The sequence below is a fragment of the Vulpes lagopus genome, chromosome 23 (genome assembly GCF_018345385.1).
Source record: "Vulpes lagopus strain Blue_001 chromosome 23, ASM1834538v1, whole genome shotgun sequence".
In the NCBI taxonomy this organism is placed as follows: domain Eukaryota; kingdom Metazoa; phylum Chordata; class Mammalia; order Carnivora; family Canidae; genus Vulpes; species Vulpes lagopus.
Genome location: NC_054846.1, coordinates 55662868 through 55685698, shown reverse-complemented (window position 1 = coordinate 55685698; position 22831 = coordinate 55662868).

The following is a 22831-nucleotide window of genomic DNA, read 5'->3' as shown; positions in this document are numbered from 1 at the left end:
CCCACAGAGCTGCCCCCGTGTGCCACTGGTCACAAGCAGAGTCCCCAGGCTACCTGCACTTGTGCCCCGATGGCTACAAATCCCGGGCCCCACAACCCCGTGTGTCACTCAGGCTCAGCCGTTCTCTAGAAGGACTCCCAGAGCTCAGGAAAGCACTGCCCTCGGGATGACAGTCTTGTAAAGGACACGACACAGGAGCAGCGCCGCGGAGGGGACGCGTGGGAGGCTGTGGGTGGGGGCCACGGCCAGGGCTGCCCGAGCGGCCCCCCCGCGCCCGCCAGCTCGCCAGGCCTCCTTCTGATCAAGGCTTCATCGGGCGGCTGGACTGCTGACGTCCTTAACCGTTGGACTCAGTTCCCTGGAGTATCTGACTCAGTTCCCTGGAGTTCGCCAGGCGGGGCTGAAAGTCCCAGCCTTGAGCCCTTCCCTTGCCGCCACCGCCACCGCCACGCCACTGCCACCGCCACCAAGGCTCCCGCAGGCGCCCGTCAGCATGAACCCCCCTGTGCTCGCGGGGACTCCCCAGGAATGACGGAAGCCCCTCCTAGTACTCAGGCTGCTCCAGAAGTTTTGGAGCTCGTGCCAGGAACTGGGAACAAAGACCAACAACATTTTGTTCTATCATTTTATTTCACTTTTTTTTTTTTTTTTTTGCATTGTGATAAGTGTCTCTTTAATCCCCATCACCTATTTCACCCGCCTGCCCTTGGGTGGCCATCAGTTGGTTCTCTACAGTTAAGAGTCTGTTCCTTGGTTTTTCTCTCTCTCCTTTTTTTTTCCTTTGCTCATTTGGTTTGTTTCTTAAATTCCACACAAGAGCAAAATCGGGTGGTATTTGTCTTTCTGTCACTGCGCCTTCCACATCCATCACACTCTCAGGCTCCGGCCATGTCTTTGCAAATGGCAAGATTGTGTTTCCAACGGCTGAATACTATTCCTTTACATCGACACCACATCTTCTTTATCCATTCGTCTGTCGACGGACACTTTGGGCCGCTTCCCGGGTTTGGCCGTGGTCGGTACGGCCGCAACACACAGGGGTGTGTGTGTGGTTTTGCACTTGGGGAGTAAATACCTAGTAGTTCTATTTTTAACTTTGTGAGGAGCATTCATACTGTGTCCCAGAGTGGCTGCACTGTTTGCACATCCACTGACTAGAGGGTTCCTTTTTTCCTCCACATGTTCATAAACACTCGTGGTCTCTTCTGTCTTTGATTCTAGCCGTTCCCATAGGTGTAAGGTGACATGGTGCTGTCGTTCTGCTCTGCATTTCCCTGACAATGAGTGACGCTGAGCATCCCTCCGTGTGCCTGTTGGCCATTTGGACGTCTTTTTTTTAAAAAAATATTTTATTTATCTTTTTATGAGAGACACAGAGAGAGAGAGAGGCAGAGACCCAGGCAGAGGGAGAAGCAGGCTCCCTGCAGGGAGCCCGATGGAGGACTCGATCCCGGGTCTCCAGGATCATGCTAAACCGCTGAGCTCCCCCAGGATCCCCTATCTGGATGTCTTCTTTGGAGCAATGTCTATTTACATCTTCTGCCCATTTGTAAATTGTATTATTTGGTTTTTGGGTGTTGAGTTGTGTCGGTTCTTTACGTATTTTGGCTACTAACCCTTTATCAGATGTCATTTGCAAGTATATCCTCTGATTCTGTAGGTTGCCTTTTGATTTTGTTGATTGTCTCCTGTGCTGTGCAGAAGCTTTTATGTTGATGTAGTCCCACTAGCTTATTTCTGCTTTTGGTTCCCTTGCCTCAGGAGATATATCTAGAAAAATGTTGTTATGGCCCACGTCAGAGACATTAACTGCCTGCGCTGTCTTCTCGGATTTCAGGTCTCACATTTAGGCCTTTGATGTATTTTGAGTTTATTTTTGTGTGTGGCGAGAGAAAGTGGTCAAGTTTCTTTTGCTTGTGGCTGTCCAGTTTTCTGAACACCTTTCTTGAATGTCTTTTTCTCATTGTATATTCTCTCCTCCTTTGTCAAAGATTAATTGACCATATAACTGTGGGTTTATTTCTGGGTTTTCTGTTCTATTCCACTGATCCGTGTGTCTGTTTTTGTGCCAGTACCATAAGGTTTCCATTACTACCACTTTGTAATATAACTTGAACTCTAGAATTATGATACCTCTACTTTTATTTTTCTTTTTCAAGATGGCTTTGGCTATTTGCTCTCTTGTGGTTCCATCTATATTTTAAGATGGTTTGTTCTAGTTCTGTGAAAAAAGGATATTGGTATTTTGATAGGGACTGCATTAAGTATGTAGATTGGTTTGGGTAGTATAGACATTTTAACGATATTTGTTCTTCCAACTCATGAGCATAGAATGTCTTTCCATTTCTTAGCATCATCTTGAATTTCTTTTATTTTATTTTATTTTATTTTATTTATTTATTTATTTATTTTTTATTTATGATAGTCACAGAGAGAGAGAGAGAGGCAGAGACACAGGCGGAAGGAGAAGCAGGCTCCATGCACCGGGAGCCCGATGTGGGATTCGATCCCGGGTCTCCAGGATCGCGCCCTGGGCCAAAGGCAGGCGCCAAACCGCTGCGCCACCCAGGGATCCCTTGAATTTCTTTTATTAGTGTCTCCTAATTTTCAGAGCACAGGTCTTTCACCTCTTTGGTTAAGCTTATTCCTACATACTTTATTGGTTTTGGTGCAATTGTAAATGTGTTGTTTTCTTAATTTCACTTTCTGCTGCTTCATGAGTACTATATATGAAAATGCAACAGATTTCTGTACGTTGATTTTTGTATCCTTCAATTTTACTGAATTCATTTATCAGTTCTAGTTTTGTTTTTTGGTGGAGTCTTTTAGATTTTCCTACATAGACTATCATGCCATCTGCAAATAGTGAGGGTTTTACTTCTTTCTTACCAATTTGGACATCTTTTTTTTTTTTTTTTTTTCTGTATGTTTCCTAATTGCTATGGCTAGGACTTCTAGTATTATATTGAATAAAAGTGGTGAGAATGAACATCTTTGTCTTGTTTCTGACCTTAGGGGAAAAGCTCTCAGTTTTTCACTGAGTATGATGTTAGCTGTGGTTTTTCAGATAAGGCCTTTATTATGTTGAAATATGTTCCCTCTGGACCGGTTTTGCAGAGGGTTTTTATCATGAGTGGATGTTGCACCAAATATGAATTGTACTATGTCACAATAGCATATAGATGAATCCTGGGTTTTTTAAGCCATTCTCCCAACCTATGTGGTTTTTTTTTAAATTCAAGTATAATTAATATACAGTGTTATATTAGTTTCAAGTCAATCTATGACTTAAAAAAATATTCTATTTATTTATTCATGAGAGACACAGAGAGAGGCAGAGACACAGGCAGAGGGAGAAGCAGGCTTCCTGCAGGAGCCAATGTGGGACTCGATCCCAGGACCCCGGGGTCATGGCCTGAGCTAAAGGAAGATGCTCAACTGCTGAGCCACCGAGGTGCCCCTATCTATGACTTTTGATTGAGAGTTTAGCCCATTTACAATAGCAGAATTACTGATAAGAAAGGACTTACTATTGGCATTTTGTTATTTGTTTTCTGTTTGTCTTGTAGATTATTTTTGTCCTTCACCTCCACTATCACTGCCTTCCCTTGTGTTTAGTCAACTTTCATAGTGACCTGGTTTGATTGTCTCCTTATTTACTTTTGTGCATATTCTATAGATAATTTCTTTCTGGTTTCCATGGGGATTACATGTAACAACCTAATGTTAAAACAGTCTATTTTAAGTAATCTCTACGCCCAGTGTGGGACTTGAACTCACAACCTTGAGATCAAGAGTCTCACGCTCTAATGACAGAGCCAGCCAGGCGCCCCATAGCAGTCTACTTTAAATCAATACCAACTTAGCTTCAATCACATATAAGAACCGCACTGCTTTACAGCTCCATCTCCCCACACTTTGTTTTTAATGTCAGAGTTACATCTTTATGTACCTGTTAGCATGGATTCATGACTATTCACAAGGAGGAACTGGGAGTCTATACTTAAAGAACTAACACCTTGACCTTCCAGCTGCCACGTGCTGGTTCTGGGCCCCAGGTTTTCTTTCTTGCCTCAGACTCAGTCACTCAGCTTGTGGGATTTGACACTTGATTAGATGCTGTGATCCCAAGTGCAGAGCTCCTCATTCTTACGGCATCAGGACCCAGAGGACAGAAGCTCTTCGCTTTTGAAAAGTTCGGGGAAATAGAGCATAGAAAAATAATATATCTGAGAAAAAAGCAAATCCTACAAAGACTGGATGATCTTGTGCTAGTCCAGAGGACCCAGGTCCCTACTATGGTCGGGGTTTCACAGAGGTCAAGAAAGGCTCCAGATGATTCCATTTTTAAGGGTCATTTTAATTAAGGAGGATAAAAGGCCAATGCAGGGTACAACAATTGTGATATCCTTTAATTTATTTATGTATTTAGTAAATTTTTTTATATAAAAATGTTCAAACTCATAGAAAAGTAAGACACCCATATACCCACCAACTAGATTCAATGACTGTTACATTTTTGCCATATTTACTTCATTTAGATATAAATACTTCATCAAATCAAAGATGCCATTGATTGTAAGAGGCCCCATTATTTTATATAACAATAAGAAAAGAGAAAACACTGCCATTAATTGTTTAAGCACCACCAATTTCTAAGATACATTCTAATTTCGGGGATATTAAGATATAAAAGAAGTGTGTCTAGAGATTATGTATTATATAACTCCATTATATGAAGTGTTACATCAAGTAAAACTAATCTGTGGTGAGGGAGATCATCAAAAGAGTGGTTCCCTCAGGGAGGTGCTGGAGAGGAGATTAACTTGGAAGAGGCAGGAGGAAATTTTCTGGGGAAAATATTCTGTATTTTGATAGAAAAATGGCATTTGTCAAAACTCATTTCACCGTAAGACTTAACATCTGTATATAATGCATAATATTGTAAGTATTATACCTCAGCTAGAAGCCAATGGGGCACCTGGGCGGCTGAGTCAGCGAAGTGTCTGACGCTTGATTTCGCCCAAGTCGTGACCTCCGGATCCTGAGCTCGAGCCCCGCATTGGACTCTGTGCTGAACACAGACTCTCCTTAAGAGTCTCTCTCTCCCTCTGCTCCTCCTCACCCTAACAAGGAAAACTTTAAAAAGAAGAAATTAAAATAACAAAACGTGACTGGGAATTTGATTTTTTTTTGATAAAACATTTTAAAAGTAAAATTACAGTAAATTCTTTAGCAGGCATCTCTAAAAAATAAGAGCATTCTACTATACAGCTGCAATGCCATTATATCATACCTAAATATTTAACAGTAGTTTCATAATATCGTCTTTGGTCCATACTCAAATTTCTCTAAGTATAATCGTCTAAAATTTTATATTTGTTGTTTGTAAGCTTTTTATTAGAAAATAAAATACATATACAGAAAACTACACCAAACATACATAGCCACCACTTATGACAAAAGGTAGACCTGTGCTGGCCACCTTGGAAGGAATCCATATGTTTCATCTCAATCACAACCAACCCTTTTTCAAAGTGACCACAATTCTAAGCAAGATTCCCTGAGTTTCCATGTGCCGATAGCAGGTTGGTTGTTTCCTTACCCTTTATACTCAGTTGGATACAAAATCTTTGGCTCACATTTTCTTTCCTGGATATCTTAAATATGTGACTCTGTTTTCTCCACCATAAAGAAATGCTATTGAAAGTCTAATGAAAATCTAATTTTCTTTCCATTATAATTCACTTGGATCTTTGGCCTAGTTACAAAAGGGGCCAATTTTATTCTTTTTCCTTTAAAGTTTAGAATATGTCTTAGTATTTGTCTTTCTGGGTCAATATTTCCAGTTTTAAGGTATACCTTTTCAAAATGTCGTTTCAAATCTTTATTTATTTATTTATTTTTTATTTTGGAGGAGGTGGAGGGAGAGGGAGAGAGAGAGAGAGAGAGAATCTTAAGCAGACCCCATGCCTCCCAGTATGGAGCCCGATGAGGGGTCCACAACCCCCTGAGATCTCACAACCCCTGATCTCACAACCCCCGAGATCATGATCTGAGCCAAAATCAAGAGTTGGACACTTCACCAACTGAGCCACCCGGGTGCCTTGTTTCAAATCTTTATTTTAGGAAAGTTTTCTTGAATTATAATTTTTACTATTCATCAGGTTCTGTTGGTTTTGTTTTCATTTGCAGTTACTCTTAATGTAACATATCTTATTTACATGGCTTCAATATGTACACTTTCTCTCAAATTCTTTTTCTTTTTTTATTCGGAATTTAAAAACCATTCTTGTTTCACCTTCTATTTCTCAAATATCCATAGTATGTATTCACTCTTGTTTTGTTTTGTTTCTAGTTTAGCTTTATTTCTGAACGAAATTATTTATTCTTGATCTCCCCTAGGTTTTGTCACTTAATCACAGTCTTTTTCTAGTTCTAATTCGTGTTCATCTTTGATATCTTAAATCTTTTGAAGTATCTCTTAGCCAGTTTTAAAACACTAGCTTATATTTTTCATCAGTTTTGTTGAGGGCAACTTGGTCACTTAGCTTTATGACCCCATGTTGCTTAAACTATTCCAGCCTCATCAGGCCTTCTCAGAGACCCCTTGTACTCCCCCACTACTGGAGCCAACCGCCACTTCAACTGCCTGGTTCGCATTAGTTCGCCCTGCCTTCTGCGAATACAATTATCCGGCCCATTAGTTGCCCTGTTTCCTCCCCCTGTGTCCTCCTGTATAAATGTAAATATAATGCGGGTCCTACAGGGGTGCTACCGGCTGTCCTCACTCTCTTGTATTTCTGAATTTTGTGGGGATTCGCCATCATCTGACTTTGTTGTCGATCGATGTTGTCCATTGTTGTTTTTGGATTTAGCATCTAGTTACTCTGATTTTTTATTTGTTTGTTTGTTGGATGGATGGATGGAAAGAGGATTCAGGGAGATTAAAAAACTATGCCACTGCTATCTCTTTCCAGAATTGTCATGGAGAGAAAAAGAGCCAGGATGGCTCAGGAATCAAATTACTATATTTTCATCAAGACCATGTGTCTGCTGGGGCTCCCGGGTGGCTCAGTCAGTTAGGCATCCGCCTTTGGCTCAGGTCATGATCCCCGGGTCCTCGTATTGAGCCCCCCATTGGGCCGCCTGCTCAGTGGGGAGTCTGCTGCTCCCTCTGTTTGTATTCATTCTTTATCTCAAATAAATAAAATCTTAAAAAAAAAAAAAAAAGACCACGTATCTGAACCAAGGTTAAGTGTGAACAGGAGAAGGTGGTTCCCAAGAAGCAAGCTATCATATTTTTTAATTCTATACCAAAGAAGAGAAACACAACAAATGTTCCCTATGTATTTTATATAACATTTCACTTCAGGGGATTCACTATTTAAACAACAAGTATGGTAGCTCTTCCTCGGCGCTGCCTGTAGCGGTGACAGCCATCTCCTACTTGGCCTCAGACCTCTGGTGAAGCCCAAGATCGTTCAGGAAAGGACCAGGAAGTTCATCCAGCACCAGTCAGACCCGTATGTCAAAGCTAAGTGCAGTAGGCGGAAACCCAGAGGCATTGACAATACAGCACACAGAAGATTTAAGGCCAGAACTTGATGCCCAACATTGGTTACAAAAGCAACAAGAAAACAAAGCAGGTGCTGCCCAGTGGATTCTGGGAACTCCTAGTCCACAGTGTCAAGGAGCTTGAAGTGCTGCTGATGTGCAACAAGTCTTACTGTGCAAAGATCGCCCACAATGTCTCCTCTGAGAACTGCAGAGTCACTGTGGAGAGAGAAGCCCACCTGGCCATCGGAGTCACGAAGCCCAATGCCAGGCCCTGCAGTGAAGACAGTGAATAGACAGCGTATGTGTGCATCATGTTTGTGTTACTAAAACCATAAAACTACCCAAAAAAGTATGATCATGCAATTACACGACTTTTCCTTTAACCCTATTTTATTTTTTTTTCCTTTAACCCTATTTTAAAGTTAACTTTTAATTATATGAATGATTTACAAATACATTCCTTTCAAAGAGATTAATAGAGAGTTGTGTAAGGCTAAAGTCCTCTTTGACCACCTCACCAGCCCAAATTCCCTGGCTATGTTTTGATGCCTGGCTGACCTTGCCCCATCTCTGGTCCATGACTTTCTGCCCTGCTGAGAGCATTTAAAGTCATTTTAACATGGTATCAAGTTAAATGTAATTATGAAGGTGAATCCATTAATACCTATTTGGGGAGGATTGTTTCTACAAAAATGTAACTCTTGAGAATGGTTGAGAATTTAAGAAATTTGGCTCTTTCTCTGTTCTTTAGCGTGGGGAGAGCCTTAAGTCATGGTTTCACCCTTGATCAGTAATCTTTCTGTTCCACCATGGTAACTAATGGGATGTTTGGCTCTGCTATCACAAGGTTTGTTGAGCTTGTTTTGAATTATTGTGCATTATGATTCAAGTTGCAAAAAGCCCTACTTGTATTGGCTTTTAAAAAGGGATACCTTGGTTCATGGACTCAAACAGGATGGAGGTATTTGGTGCTTCGAGAGTTGTTGGATTTAGGGCTCCAATCAGGTCATGGCAATATGCCCTACCCACCCTCAGGCCCTCCCCTCCCCCCCGTTGTATTGCATGGCATGAGTCCAACGCTGTGTCCTCTTGGCAACGCCCTGGTAGTTCTGTGCTGGAGGTTCTTCTCTTTGTTCTGCATTTTTTGTTTGTTGACTCCTTCTCAGCGGCCTCCCTTCATAGCAGTAAAAGTGCTGTGGTAGCTCCTCTCCCCATATCCTCCCCTCACCAAAACCAGTAAAGAACAGAGGACTTTCGTCTCCCAGATGCCCCAGGAAAAGTCCCATCATGATTCACTGGCTCTGATAGAGTCACAGGCCCAGCCCCGAGCCAATAACTGAGGTCAGGGTAACACTGATAGGCTCATTGGCTCATGGCTCGTCAGAGTTGGCAGCTTCTTCTGAACATGTCAAATGGTGGTGGGGTTGGGAGCTGGGGAGGTAGAGGGGGGCCAGGCATGGCTGACAGTGGAGATGTTACAAGGGTTAGCTCCCTGGCTAGGTGGCACCCTCTCTTACAAGGCAGCATATCACAGTAGTTGAGAGTGTTGAGTATGGAGCCTAATGACCTTGGTTCCAATATGGGTGTAGCTATGCCATTTAAGGGCTATGTGACCTTGGGCAAGTTACCAAACCTCGTTGGGCCTCAGCTTCCTCATCTGAAAAGTGGGGGATGATAGCAATGTCCCCCCTAAGATTGTCATGACATAAATTTGATTATATATGCATAAAACACTTGGAACAGAGATTGGTATGGGATAAGATCTAAAGTCTTCGCCATGACTGAGAGAGACTTAATGATCCTGAGGAGAATGTAGGGGAAATGGTCTGCATAGCAAGTATTGAATAAAGGGCATGAGATAAAGTGATGGGAAGTTACCCCTTTAACTGGAGATGGATGATGGCTCATCCATCTCAGTATGGACAGAAGAGCTTCCAGGTTCCGTACGTGCCCGTGATGGGGTGTGGTTTACATGGAGGAGACCTGGGGTGAGGTCATAGCTGGAGAATGCCATTAAGGACAACCCATTGTGAGATTTGATTCACAGACATTGTTCTAGAACTTTAGACTCTGATTCATGGTTTTGCTGCCAGCCTTGGGAGCAGCAGCCGCTTCAGTTTGTGATGAAACATGCTGATTTATAAAACCATTTATAGCTCTCCTCCATGCTTCACACAGCCATGCCACAAATGACTCAGGTTGCAACCAGAGGGGAAAGCGGGGACTGAGACTGAACTCTCTCTGTAATAGAGTGTAAATTGTCCTTTTGAATAGTGCTTTTTTCATAAATCCCACGTCTCAAACATAGTAATTAAGAGAAGCCTGAAAAACAAAAGAGGCTTGTGTTCCAGGCCTCCTTTTCAAGCCCCAAATGTTGAGTTTTCTGGGCCTGTGTCTTGGCCTGGCATCTGATTCCCCCCAACAGCCTCCTCCCACCCTTTTCTTAGTAACAATCTCAGATCCTGGCAGCAAATGGCATGTGAAGCTGGGCACTTTTTTTATTCTACACACACAGTGTTACATAAACCTTCCTGCTTTAAAGTAATTTCTTTTGCCCTTTATCTCTTTTGTGTGCCTTTAGGAATCTGCTTGGATTCTTAATGAGCCGTATCCTTGGCTGGCTATGTTCTTCCTTTTAAGCAAAACCTATTTATTTTGAATCACTTTCATCCAGGCATTCGCACACTTATCGAGGGCCTACTATGTGCCAGTTGTCTTGCCAGTTGCTGGTATAATCAGAGAGCTTCTCCCTATCCTTTTAAGCTAGTTTTCTTGTCCAAAAAAAATCTACTTTATTTTCCCAAAAAATTCTACTTTAGGCACTGTCCCCTTTTCTTTTCTTTTCTTTTCTTTTTTCCTTAAAAACATAGTCTTAGTGAAAAGGCCTAATTCTTATTTAGTTACCTCTGTTCTAGACAGTTAAGTGAAATGAAACTGACCATCAGTTCTCCCAGGAAATAGCGGGCTATGTTACACTTCCATGTTTCCTAACATAATTCTGAGGGCCTCCTCCTCTCACTCATCTTGCTTATTTTTCTCATTTTTCTAAAAATAGGTCAACATCCTAACTCTTCAGGAAAACTTTCCTAGATCCTTCTGATCTAGATGTTCCTCCTCTTGGCTCCCTTGAGCCCACCATTCCTGGAGAAACTGTTGCAGTTGGACGGTGAGCACTGATTTACTTGTCTGTCGTCCTCACTCATGTAGAAGCCGGACAGAGACCATGTCCGACTAGACTCACTATCCCCTGTGGCTAATAGGTAAGTCCGCAGTGAATTGATGAATACGTATTTACTGAGCACCTACTGTTGCGGTGACTGTACTGTACTCTACTAGGCTTTTGGGACACCAAAATCTTGTTTCTTTAAAGATTGTAATTTAGTGGAAAGATGCACACAAGGCTAATAATTGCATGTACTATACAATCTTGAACTGATCAGTGCTTTGAGGGAAAACAACAGGATGTTAGGAGACTGTGCAGTGCGAGGACACAGAGGTTGAATAAACAGGACTTTTGCCTGCGTAGGTATGTGGAGGGAAAATTGGAAAGGCTTTCTGGTAAGAGACTTTGAGGTGTACTAAATGAGTCAGTAGATATGTGAGGGAGTGGGGCAGAGGAGAAAGGGAACTAGCCTGCTTGGTCATCACTGGGCATCTGTTGACGTGGCTCGTCCTGTGTCCTTCTCCAGGTGGTAATGCCCTGAGTCTTTTTCTTTGGAATCCAAGCCTTCCTCATTTCCCTTCTGACCTATGCCTTCTCCGGTAATGGGCATTTGACTAGTGATCATGTGATTAGTCTAGGGATGAACGTGAACCTAGGTCAAGTCTGGGAGTCTCAGCAAAAATATGAAGAAAGACACATTTCTTTCACCACTTAGGAGTTTGTGTTCAAAAGAAAAGGGAAAAGATAGATGGAAACTCATAGATTCCTGATGATTTTTTTCAGCACCTGGATCCAGCCATGCCTAGAACTCCCGTGGATACAGTTGTGTCTAAATCCACATATGTAGAAGGGCACCTTGGTGGCTCAATCAGTTGAGTGTCCAAAGCTTGATTTCGGTTTTTAGGGTTGTGAGATTGAGCCCTGTGCCAAGCGGGCAGTCTGCTTGGGATTCCCTCTCCCTCTGCTTCTCCCCCTCTTAGGCTCTCTCTGTCTCTCTCTCTCTCTCAAATAAATAAATAAATTTTTATAAATTCACATATGTATGGTTCTCAGCTATTGGCTAAACAATTCTCCCATCCTTCTATTTGGCTTAAGCTCATTCTCACAGGGTTTTGGTTACTTGCAACTAAAAGGGTCTCTATTAATACAGTGATTTTAACTGATATCACTCATTTGCTAAAGCCAGAGGGGGCGGGCACCTAGGTCGGTTGCTGGAGCATCTGACTCTTGGTTTTGGCTCAGGTCATGATCTCAGGGTTATGGGATCAGGCCCTGCATCGGGACTCTGTGCTCAGCATGGAGTCGGCTTGAGATTCTCTTCCTCTGGCCCCCAAACCCCACAGGCTCTCACTCTCTGTCTTTAAAGTAAATAGATACATCTTTAAAAATATATATATATAGCCAAAGAGGGTGTGGGTAAAGGTGAGCTGAAGCCACCGTGGAGGTCAGTTAGCGGCAGAGGCAGCCTAAACCCCGCAGTTCCTCTGCTGAGAGGGATTTCCCCGAGCCCTTGGGGTCTGCAGCCTCTGCCCCGAGTCCAGACCCTTGGGTTGGCATCAGTGTGTCAGCGGCTGGGAACAGATGCCCTGAGGGAGGGCTGCTGTAGGGCGACGCTACAGAGCTTCCCAGGCTCTGGCGGGGCGCGGAAGCCCGGGTACCCAACATGCTGGAAAATCACGGCGTGCCTCTGTTTTGGAGGAATGAGGGACAACCCTGGTTCAAGAGCCAGCTCGGCAGGCAAACTGGTTTTTGCTGGACCTGCAGAGCCAGAAGCTGGGACTGTCCCTGGCTTCTGTGAGCACCAGCACTGGCGGGTCACAGCTGCCATCTAGCGCCAGAGGTCACCTTTTGCAAGTTGTTTACTGGTTCTTTCCAGCTGGAAGGCTCTTGAGGGCCAATTGGAAGCTCTGTCCTTAAGTCAGGAAGAACCTGAAAATCAGATTTTTAAAAAAATATTTTATTTATTTATTCATGAGACACACAGAGAGAGAGGCAGAGACAAAGGCAGAGGGAGAAGCAGGCTCCATGCAGGGAGCCTGATGCGGGACTCGATCCCAGGACCCCAGGATCAGCCCTGAGCCAAAGGCAGACACTCAACTGCTGAGCCACCCAGATGTCCCTGAAAATCAGATTTGTGATATTGTCTCTCATTTAGCTTATTACAGATGCCGTCCCAGAGCATAATTGATTGGATAGGGTGAAAGGTCAACCATTCCACGATGTTAACCTTCAGTCTCATTTCAAACTAGGTAGATAGGAAGGTAGGTAGGTGATAGATAGATAGATAGATAGATAGATAGATAGATAGATAGATGATAGAAAATTTAAAAAATAAATCCTGTAATGGTGAGATTTATGATTCAGAGTTTTGGCAAGAAGCAGGTCGCGCACTCCAAAGCAGGGACTGGGGGCAGTTACAAAGGTGTGGGAAGGAGCCCAGGGAGCAGTCAAGGCCTGGGGAAGCGTGCCACAGTTATGGCCGCAGGAAGCAACAACTCAGGTCTGATGGAGCAAGAAGAGGGAGAGAACCCCGCAGGGTTTGTTCTATGGAAGAGGCCACGTGACCCGTGCTACTGGGTGCCAACCACCGGTTCTTGGTTGGGTTCTTGAGAAGCACGCTAAGAGGAGCATTCACGTGTAAGTAGTTTATTAAGGGCAGATGGGAAGTGAGGTGGGAGAGGCAGGGCAGTGGAGGTGAGAGAGCCAGGCCAGGTGTGCCCCCAGGCAAAGTCCTACAGGGGTCACCTCAGCCTGATGCTGCAGGAGAGCTCCGGGGGGGCTGCCTGGAAGCAGAGAGCCTTGGCATTGAAACTCTCCACCTGCCAGTCACCTCGGCGGTCAGGTGGGAAGGAAGGGGAAGAAGCATGGAAGTAACCTAGGCCCTGGGCCTTCTGAGTGTTCAGGTAGGGTGAAGGGCTGACCCTGGGGCTCTGAGAACACGGCCTGCACGTGGCCGGTAGATGCCGGAGTCAGAGGAGAACGCTGAAAGTTCAAAGGGATCCAAAGGGATCTTGGTGAAGCAACGACGTCTCCCCATGTGGGGATGGGAGCTAATGAGATGTGGGATGTCAGTTGACTCCTGAAGACCACAGGTACGTGTAGGGCAGAAGGTGATGCTCAGGAAAGATACAGGGAGAGCCTCAGGACACAATCAGATGACATTCTCAGCCAATCCGAAGGGAACCCTGGAACAAACGTTGACCACGAGAGGAGTCATGCGCTGTGCAGGGCTGACCAGGGACTAGCACTCCTTGCCATGTCCCGCCGTCAGCTGGTAGTTGATGTGGAAGGACACGGATCCTGAAGGTGGTACAACTGGAGGCCCAGCCACTGGTGCTCCTTGAACTTGAATAACAACTTCTTTTGGAAGGGGGATCCGAACGGAGCACCTCCACAGCTACCACACTTAATGCAACGGAGCGTATCTGGTTGCCTCAGCCATCTCCCTAACACCGAGAAGGACGAGCCTGCTTGGCAGGAGTACGGGAACAAGGGTCAGGGGAGAAATAGGGTCCTGGTGGTTCACATGAGCACATGGATCCAGCTGTGCCTGAGGCCCATCCTATGCTTGGCTTTCTTGGTTATGTAAACTAATAAATACGCTTTGCCTAAGCCATTTAGAGCTTGGGATCCCTGTTTCAGCAAAAGAAAGGTTCCTGATAATTCACTCCCTGAGCTTCATTTTACTTACCTGTAAAATGAGGCTCCTGAAGCCACCTTGCCGGGTTTGAGGAGGAAGAGGGACAATTAACGTAAAGCACAGGCACAGAGTAGCTGCCCAGTAAATAGGACAAAGCAAAGGAGGCAAAGCACGGAATGGACATCTCTGGAAGCCCCTCTGTGTCCGGGGCTGGCCAGGGGGCTGAGTCCAGTGCTCGGCAAAGACCGGTGCCGGGCTTGGACCGTCCACAGGTATCCAGCTGTAACGGAGGACTGGCCTCTTGAGTTACTGTGAGCCTGGGGCTTCTCTGCAATGAGTGGTCCCTGACCCAGCGCGTTATTGTCCATGTAGGAGGAAAAGAAAGTCTTCTTTCTGGCCAAAGATGAAGATTCTCATCCTCTTTTTCGTGGCCTGGACAGTTCTTTGAATTTTTATTTGTTATTGTTGTTTGCAAACTATTCCTTTGGAGAAGTATGCAAGGTTTATAACAAAATAAAAAGAATAAACATGACCACACTTGTAGCATTGTGGTAATTCCAAAGCTTTCGGGGGGGGGGGGGAAGCAAACCAAGAAAGAACAAAGACTTCTGATTTATAACTCAAGAGCTATTTTCAATTTTCTGAGAGAAATGGGAAATTTTATATTTTAAAAATCTGCTGAGCTTCCCACTGCTTTTCTTCTGTTCTCCTACCAAAAATGTAAAAGCTTTAAAAGACTCGTTGGTAGAGACTCTGTGTTCTGAATGTTAAAGCAATGACGGCATAGAGGTGGGGGCTGCTGCATCTCAAGGCTCCTCATCTCCCTGAGGAAGCTCATGTCCTAATTATTACAGAGAACAAAAAGTAGCTTTGAATAGCCATTTCAGTTCACCAAGTACTTAATAGCTGTTATTAAAGAAGCTCCTGCCTGGTCTAATTGCTTATGGTGAGGAGGGCACCTACAGGGCTCTGGAAGCATGCATAAAAGATCGTGAGCAAGATTAGAGATAGCATCAGGGCCAGTGGAAAGGGGACTCCTCCAGCACCTGCCACAGTTCGTTCCTTCTGCCGTCAGGTCAAGGATAGACTAGAGGATCTCTCCTGGTTTTTCTCATTTTTTCCCTTAGGGTCAGTGGGACCCCAAAAGCCCACTTTTATGTCACTTCCCTTGTGACATAAAGAGAATGAATGGCCTTGTAGAGTGAATTGTTGCTTCCCTTGGGTACCCGTGGTAGCCAGCACCCAGCATGGACCCCACCCATCCCTGCCTCCTGGAACATACGCCCTTCCTGAGACCCGCCTCCACTGAGCGGGGCTGACCCGTGCAACCAGAAGCACGTTGCAGAAATGACATTCTATGAAATGAAATGAGTTACAAAGAGTGTAACTTCTGAAACTAGGCCATAAGAGACATTGTGGATTGCGTCTTGTTCTTGCTTGGATCCCCTGCTCTGCGGACGTCCAGCTTCCAGGTCATAAGGCCACTCAAGCAGTCCTACTGAGAGGCCCCCATGGTGAGGAATGGGGTGCCTGCCATCAGCCAGCGTGATAGCTTTAAAAGATGTCCACAGATTCTTTGATACACATCCCTTCAAGAAAGGGAGCTTAATTCCTTTCTCTTTGAGTGTGGACTGGACTTGTTGGCTCACTTCTAATGAACAGAACATAGTAGACATGATAGTTTGGGATTTCTGAGACTTAGTCATGAAAGGAATCACAACCTTATCCTTGCTATGTCTCTTAGATCACGTGATCTGGAGGGAATCCCGTGACAGGTTATGAGGACACTCTAACATCCCTGTGGAGAGATCCATGAGACCGGGGACTAGGATTTCCTGTCAGCAGCTATGTGGCTGAGTCATCCCGGAAGCATACCCTCTAGCTCTAGCCAAGGCTTCAGATGGCTGAGTCCTCGCTGACAGCTTGATTGCAACCTCCTCATGACAGCGTCTGTGCCAGAACTACCCAGTTAAGCTGCTCCTAAGTTCCTAATCATTTAAGTTTTTAATTAAGTCTCAAAAAATATATGTAGTTTAATATTATTAGCTAAATCAGAAGAGGAAAATGTATTATTTTTCACCCTAATATGACAAAAGAGACTTTATTGTTTTTGGTTTTGTCAAGAAAAGCCAAAATTAACAATCAAGAGCTAGAACTGTAATGTATTACTTGTGGAGGCATACTGACTAAAGAAACAATAAAACTGTTAAAAAATTAATGGGATTTACATACAGAACACAAAGAAGGGGCATCTGGCTGGCTCATTCAGTACAGCGTGTGACTCTTCATTTTGGGGTCCTGAGTCCTAGCATCACACTGGGGGTAGAGATTACTAAAACAAACAAACCACAAAGAAATAAATTCAAAACAAAATAATTTTTTTAAAAAATCAACAAAGCAGGGCAGCCCCGGTGGCACAGCGGTTTATCGCCGCCTTCAGCCCAGGGCATGATCCTGGAGACCCGGGATTGAGTTCCACATCGGGCTCCCTGCGTGGTGCCTGCTTCTCCCTCTGCCTGTGTCTCTGCCTCTCTCTAGCTGTGTCTCTATGAATAAATAACTTTTAAAAAATCAACAAGGCATAATTAACATATAACGTTATATTAGTTTCAGGTGTATAATGATTTGTATATGTATGCATTGCTAAATGATCACCACAATGTCTAATTAGCACCTGTCATCATACAGTTACAAAATCTTTTTTTCTTTTGAAAATAGTATTTTTAGAGAAAGATTATTGGATTAAAGAGACAACAGAAAAAGAGTGCAGCTATTTTGCAAAAACAGTTTGACAATTCCTTCAAATGTTAAACATAAGGAGAGGTTTTAAGATAGCAGCCTAGGAAGATCCTGACCTAACCTCCTCCCATGGACACAACAAATCTACACCTATACTCAGAATAATCGCTTCTAAAGAGAACCTAGAACGTGGATGAACAGAACTTCCACAACAAGGGATGGCACTGAGATGGACAGAAGAGGCAGAGATGTGGTCATGCTCAGGAAAAACCACACACCACGTGCAGTGTTCTACTGTCAGAAGGAACCTCAAATGTATAGACCTTTTCCCTGAGGAGTGAGAGATTCAAGCTCCAAATCAGGGACCCCAAACAAATCCTACACAGTAGAGATAAGCTGCAAAAAACCTGTCTTTGAAACTAACAGGGAATACTTCAAGGAAAATTTCTTCTTCTTTTTTTTTGAAGATTTGTTTATTTATTTTAGACAAAGAGAGGGATAGTGTATGTAACAAATAAAGCCCCAAATTGGTAGAGGAAAGGAAATAAAGATCAGTACAGAAATAAATGAAATAGAGGCTTCAAAAAATAATAGAAAAGATTAATGAAATCAAGAGCTGTTTTTTTGAAAAAGAAAATTAAAATTGATACACTTTTCACAAGACTCATCAAGAAGAGAAAGGAGCACCTGAGTGGCTCCTGGGATTGATCCTGGGATTGGCTCTGTGCTCTGCAGGGAGTCTGCTTGAGGATTATCTCCCTCTCTCTCCCTCTGCCCCTCCCCCTGCTCACATACACTCTCCCTCTCTTTCTCTAAAATAAATAAACAAATCTTCAAAAAAAAAAAAAAGAAGAAGAAGAAAAGAGAGAGCCCAAATAAATAAAATTGGAAATGAAAGAGAGGAAGTTAGAACCAATGCCACAAAAATACAAAGGATCATAAAAGACCACTATGCCACAATGCCAACAAATTGGACAACCTACAAGAAATGGATAAATTTCCTGAAACGTGCAATTTACCAAGACTGAATCAGGAAGTTTGGAAATTCAGACATAATGATTACTAATAATGAAATTGAATCAGTAATCAAAAAACTACCCAAAACAAGAGTCCAGGATCAGATTGCTTCACAAGGGAATTTTAGCAAACATTTAAAGAACAGTTTATATATTTTCTTCTCAAACTATTCCAAACAATTGAAGAGGAAGGAATGCTTCCAATCTCATTCCATGAGGCCAGCATTACCCTGACACCTAAACTAGACAAAGGCATACATAAATCAATAAATATGATAAATATTCTTGATGAACACTGATGCAAAAATTCTCAACAAAATATTAGCAAACAAAATTCAACAATACATTAAAAGCATCACATACCATGATCAAGTGGGATTTGTTGCAGGAATGCAAGGATAGTTCAACATCCAAAACTTAAGGAGATTCAAACATTAATAAAACAAGTAGGGACATAAAAATCATACCATAAAAATGGATCATATGATCATCCAACAGATGCAGAAAAGCACTGGGCAAAATTCAACATCTATTTATGATAAGAAAACTCCCAAAAAAGTGAGTATAGAAGAAGTGTACCTCAATATGACAAATCCACAGCTGACATCATACTCAAAAGTGAAAAGTTGAAAGCTTTTCCTCTAAGATCAGGAACAAGACTAGGATGCTCGCTCCTGCCACTTTTGTCCAATGTAGTATTGGAAGTCCCAACTACAGCATTTAGATAAGAAAAACAGTAAAAGGCATCCAGAAGGCCAGCAGGAACCCCTGCCCACACATATCTTCTGACCAGAGAGTTCTGCAGGACCTCAGTTCTAGAGGAAGTAGTATGAGGTCTCATTTAACAAGCGGACCATAGCACACTTAGTTACAACTTGCCACATTCTAGCCAAGGACAAAATGCTCCCCACTGCAGGCAGGAGATCCTCTGCAGACAAATGGCCTGAAGGATAGAGAAGCCAAAACACAACAGCAAAGTGCATGGAGCACACACCAGACACACTCCCTGAAGCACCAGGCCCGGGACACCGTATGACCTCTTCTTCATAAAGCCATTATTTTCAGGAGCAGGTAACACAACAGGCTTTCTGACACACAGAAGGCAGCAGGGACTTAGACAAAATTCTAAGACGGAGGCATTCATTACAAATAAAAGAACAAGATAAGGCCAGAGATCTAAATGAAATAGATATGAGTAACATGCCTGATAGAGAATTTAGAGCATCATATAGGATACTTGCTGGGCTTGAGAAAAGAATGGAAGAAATCAGGGCAACCCTTACCACAAGCATAAAAGAGTTCAAAAGAATCATCCAGAAATGAAGAAGGCGATAACTGAAATTGGAAACAGGCTTGATGCAATGAACAGAATGAATAAGTGATTTAGAAGACAAAATAATGGAAAAAATGAAGCTGAACAAAAGAGAAAAAGAATTATGGAACGTGAGAATAGACGTTCAGAACTCAGTGATGCCATCAAATGTAATAACATTCATGTTATAGGAGTGCCAGGAGAAGAAGAGAGAGAAAAGGCAGCAGAAAATTTATTTGAGGAAATAATAGCTGAAAACTTCCGTAGTGTGGGGAAGGAAACAGACATCCAGATTAAGGAAGAACAGAGAACTCCCATCAAGGGGCACCTGAGTGGCTCAGTGGTTGAGAGTCAGCCTTGGGCTCAGGTCATAACCCCAGGATCCTGGGATCGAGTCCCGCATTGGGCTCCACACAGGGAGCCTGCTTCTCCCTCTGCCTGTGTCTTTGCCTCTCTCTGTGTGTCTCATGAATAAATAAATAAAATCCTAAAAAAAAAAAAAAGAACTCCCATCAAAATCAAAGTGACACCAAGACATATTGTAATTAAATTTGCAAAATATAATGATAAAGAAAATATCTCAAAAGCAGCAAGACAAAAGAAGTCCTTAACTTACAAGAGAAAACTAATAAGGCTAGCTAGAGTTTGATCAACAGAAACTTGGCAAGCCAGAACAAGGGAGTGGCACGATATGGGTGAGAAAAATCTGTAGCCGAGAATATTCAGCAAGGTTATCATTCAGAACAGAAGGAGAGATAAAGAGTTTCCCAGACAAACAAACACTAAAGGAGTTTGTGGTTAGTAAGCCAGCAAGAAATATTAAAGGGGACTGTGTGACTGTAAAGGAGATCAAAAGTGACAAAGACAAAGGATCAGAGAAAATCTCGAGAAACAATGACACAGCAAGTAATAAAATGACACTAAATACATATTTGTCAATAATTACTTTGAATGTAGGTGGATGGGCAGCCCAGGTGGCTCAGCGGTTTAGAGCCACCTTCAGCCCAGGTCGTGATCCTGGAGACCCGGGATCAAGTCCCGCATCAGGCTCCCTGCATGGAGCCTGCTTCTCCCTCTGCCTGTGTCTCGGCCTCTCTCTCTGTGTCTCTCATGAATAAATGAATAAAATATTTTTGAAAAATGAATGTAAATGGACTAAACTCCGTTCAAAAGACATACAGCATCAGAATGGATAAAAAACCAAGACCCACCTATTTGCTGCCTAAAAGAGACTCATTTTAGACCTAAAGACACCTGCAGATTGAAAGTGAGGGGATGGAGAAACATTAATCATACAAATGGATCTCAAAAGAAAGCCAGAGTAGCAACACTTATATCGGACAAACTAGACTTTAAAACAAAAACTGCCGTGAGAGGTGATAATAAGAAGGACAGCCCATAAGAAGATCTTACAAATGTATATATTTATGCACCCAACATGAGGACACCCAAATATATAAAACGATGATAACAAACATAAATAAATTTATTGATAATAAGATAATAATAATAGGGACTTTAACATCCCACTTACAGCAATGAACAGATAATCTAAACAGAAAATCAACAAGGAAACACTTTGAATGACACACTGGACCAGATGGACTCAACAGATATATTCAGAACATTTCATCCTAAAACAGCAGAATATACGTTCTTTTCAAGTGCACATGTAACGTTTTCCAGAATAGATCACATACTGGGTCACAGATCAGGCTTCAACAAATACGAAAAGATTGAGATCACTCCATGCATCTTTTCTAACTACGACACCATGAAACTTGAAGCCAGCTACAAGAAAAAATTAAGAAAGACCATAAATACATGGAGGTTAAACAACATGCTACTAAACAATGAATGAGTCAACCAGGAAATCAAAGAAAAAATGGGAAAAAATAACCGGGGAAATAAATGAAAATGAAAATACAAATACAATGGTCCAAATGTCTGGGATGCAACAAAAGCAGTTCCAGGAGGAAAGTATATAGCAACACAGGCTTACTTTAAGAAGCAGGAAAAATCTCTGATAAACAACCTAATCTCGCTCCTTTAGGTGTAGTCTTTATTATATTATTATATTAGAAAAAGAACAACAAATGAAGCCTAAAGCCACTTGATATGTCATTAGGGAAATGCAAATTAAACCAATGAAATTTTTTTATAAATTTATTTTTTATTGGTGTTCAATTTGCCAACATATAGAATAACACCCAGTGCTCATCTGCTCAAGTGCCCCCCTCAGTGCCTGTCATCCAGTCACCCCCACCCCCCGCCCTCCTCCCCTTCCACCACCCCTAGTTAGTCTTTCAGGTTCTGTCTCCCTTTCTGATATTTCGCACTCATTTTTTCTCCTTTCCCCTCTATTCCCTTTCACTATTTTATATATTCCCCAAATGAATGAGACCATATAATAAAACCAATGAAATTCTAAACATCTGTTAGAATAGCTAACTTCCATGACATTGACGATCCCAAATGCTGGTGAGGATGTACAGCAGCAAGAACTCTTACTCATTGCTGGTGGGAATGCAAAATGGTATAGCCACTTCAGAAAGCAGTTTGGCAGGATCTTTTGTTTTTAAAAAGATTTTATTTGAGAAAGAGGGAGATACAGAGAGAAAGAGACAGCAAGCATGAGTGAGCACACAAATGGGTGGGTGGGCAGAGGGAGAGGAAGAGCAGATCCTTCACTGAGCAGGGAGGCCAACATGGGCCTGGACCCCAGGACCCTGGGATCATAACCTGAACCAAAGGCAGATACTTTACCGACTGAGCCACCCGGCTGCCCCCATTCAGCAGTTTCTTACAAAACTAAACACACTCTGGGTGTGTGATCCAGTGATCGTGCTTATTGGCATTTACCCAAGTGACTTAAAAATGTATGTCCATACAAAAATCTGTACGTGGATGTCTATATCAGCTTAATTCATAATTGCCAAAACTCGGAAGCAGGTAAGATGTCCCTCAATGAGTGAAGGGAAAAATAAACTGTGGTGCATCCAGATGATGGATGATTATGAAGCACGAAAAAGAAATGAGCTATGGAGCCCTGGAAGGACATGGAGAAAACTTCAATGCAAACTTTCATGCATGTTACTCAGTGAAAGGAGCCAATCTGAGAAATCTACATACTAGAGGATCCCAACTACATGACCTTCTGGAAAAGGCAAAAATGAAGGAGTCAGAAAAAAAAAAAAAAACATCAGTGGGTGCTGAGGGTGAAGGGGGAGGAGGGAAGAACGGAACACGAGAGATTCTTATGGGCAGTGAAACTATTCTGGGTGACACTTATAAATCTCTAAAATCTCTACACATTATCCAAACCCGTGGAAGGTATGACACCAAGAATGAGCTGAAGGTAAGCTGAGCTTTGGGTGACAATGGTGTGCGGATGTGGGTTC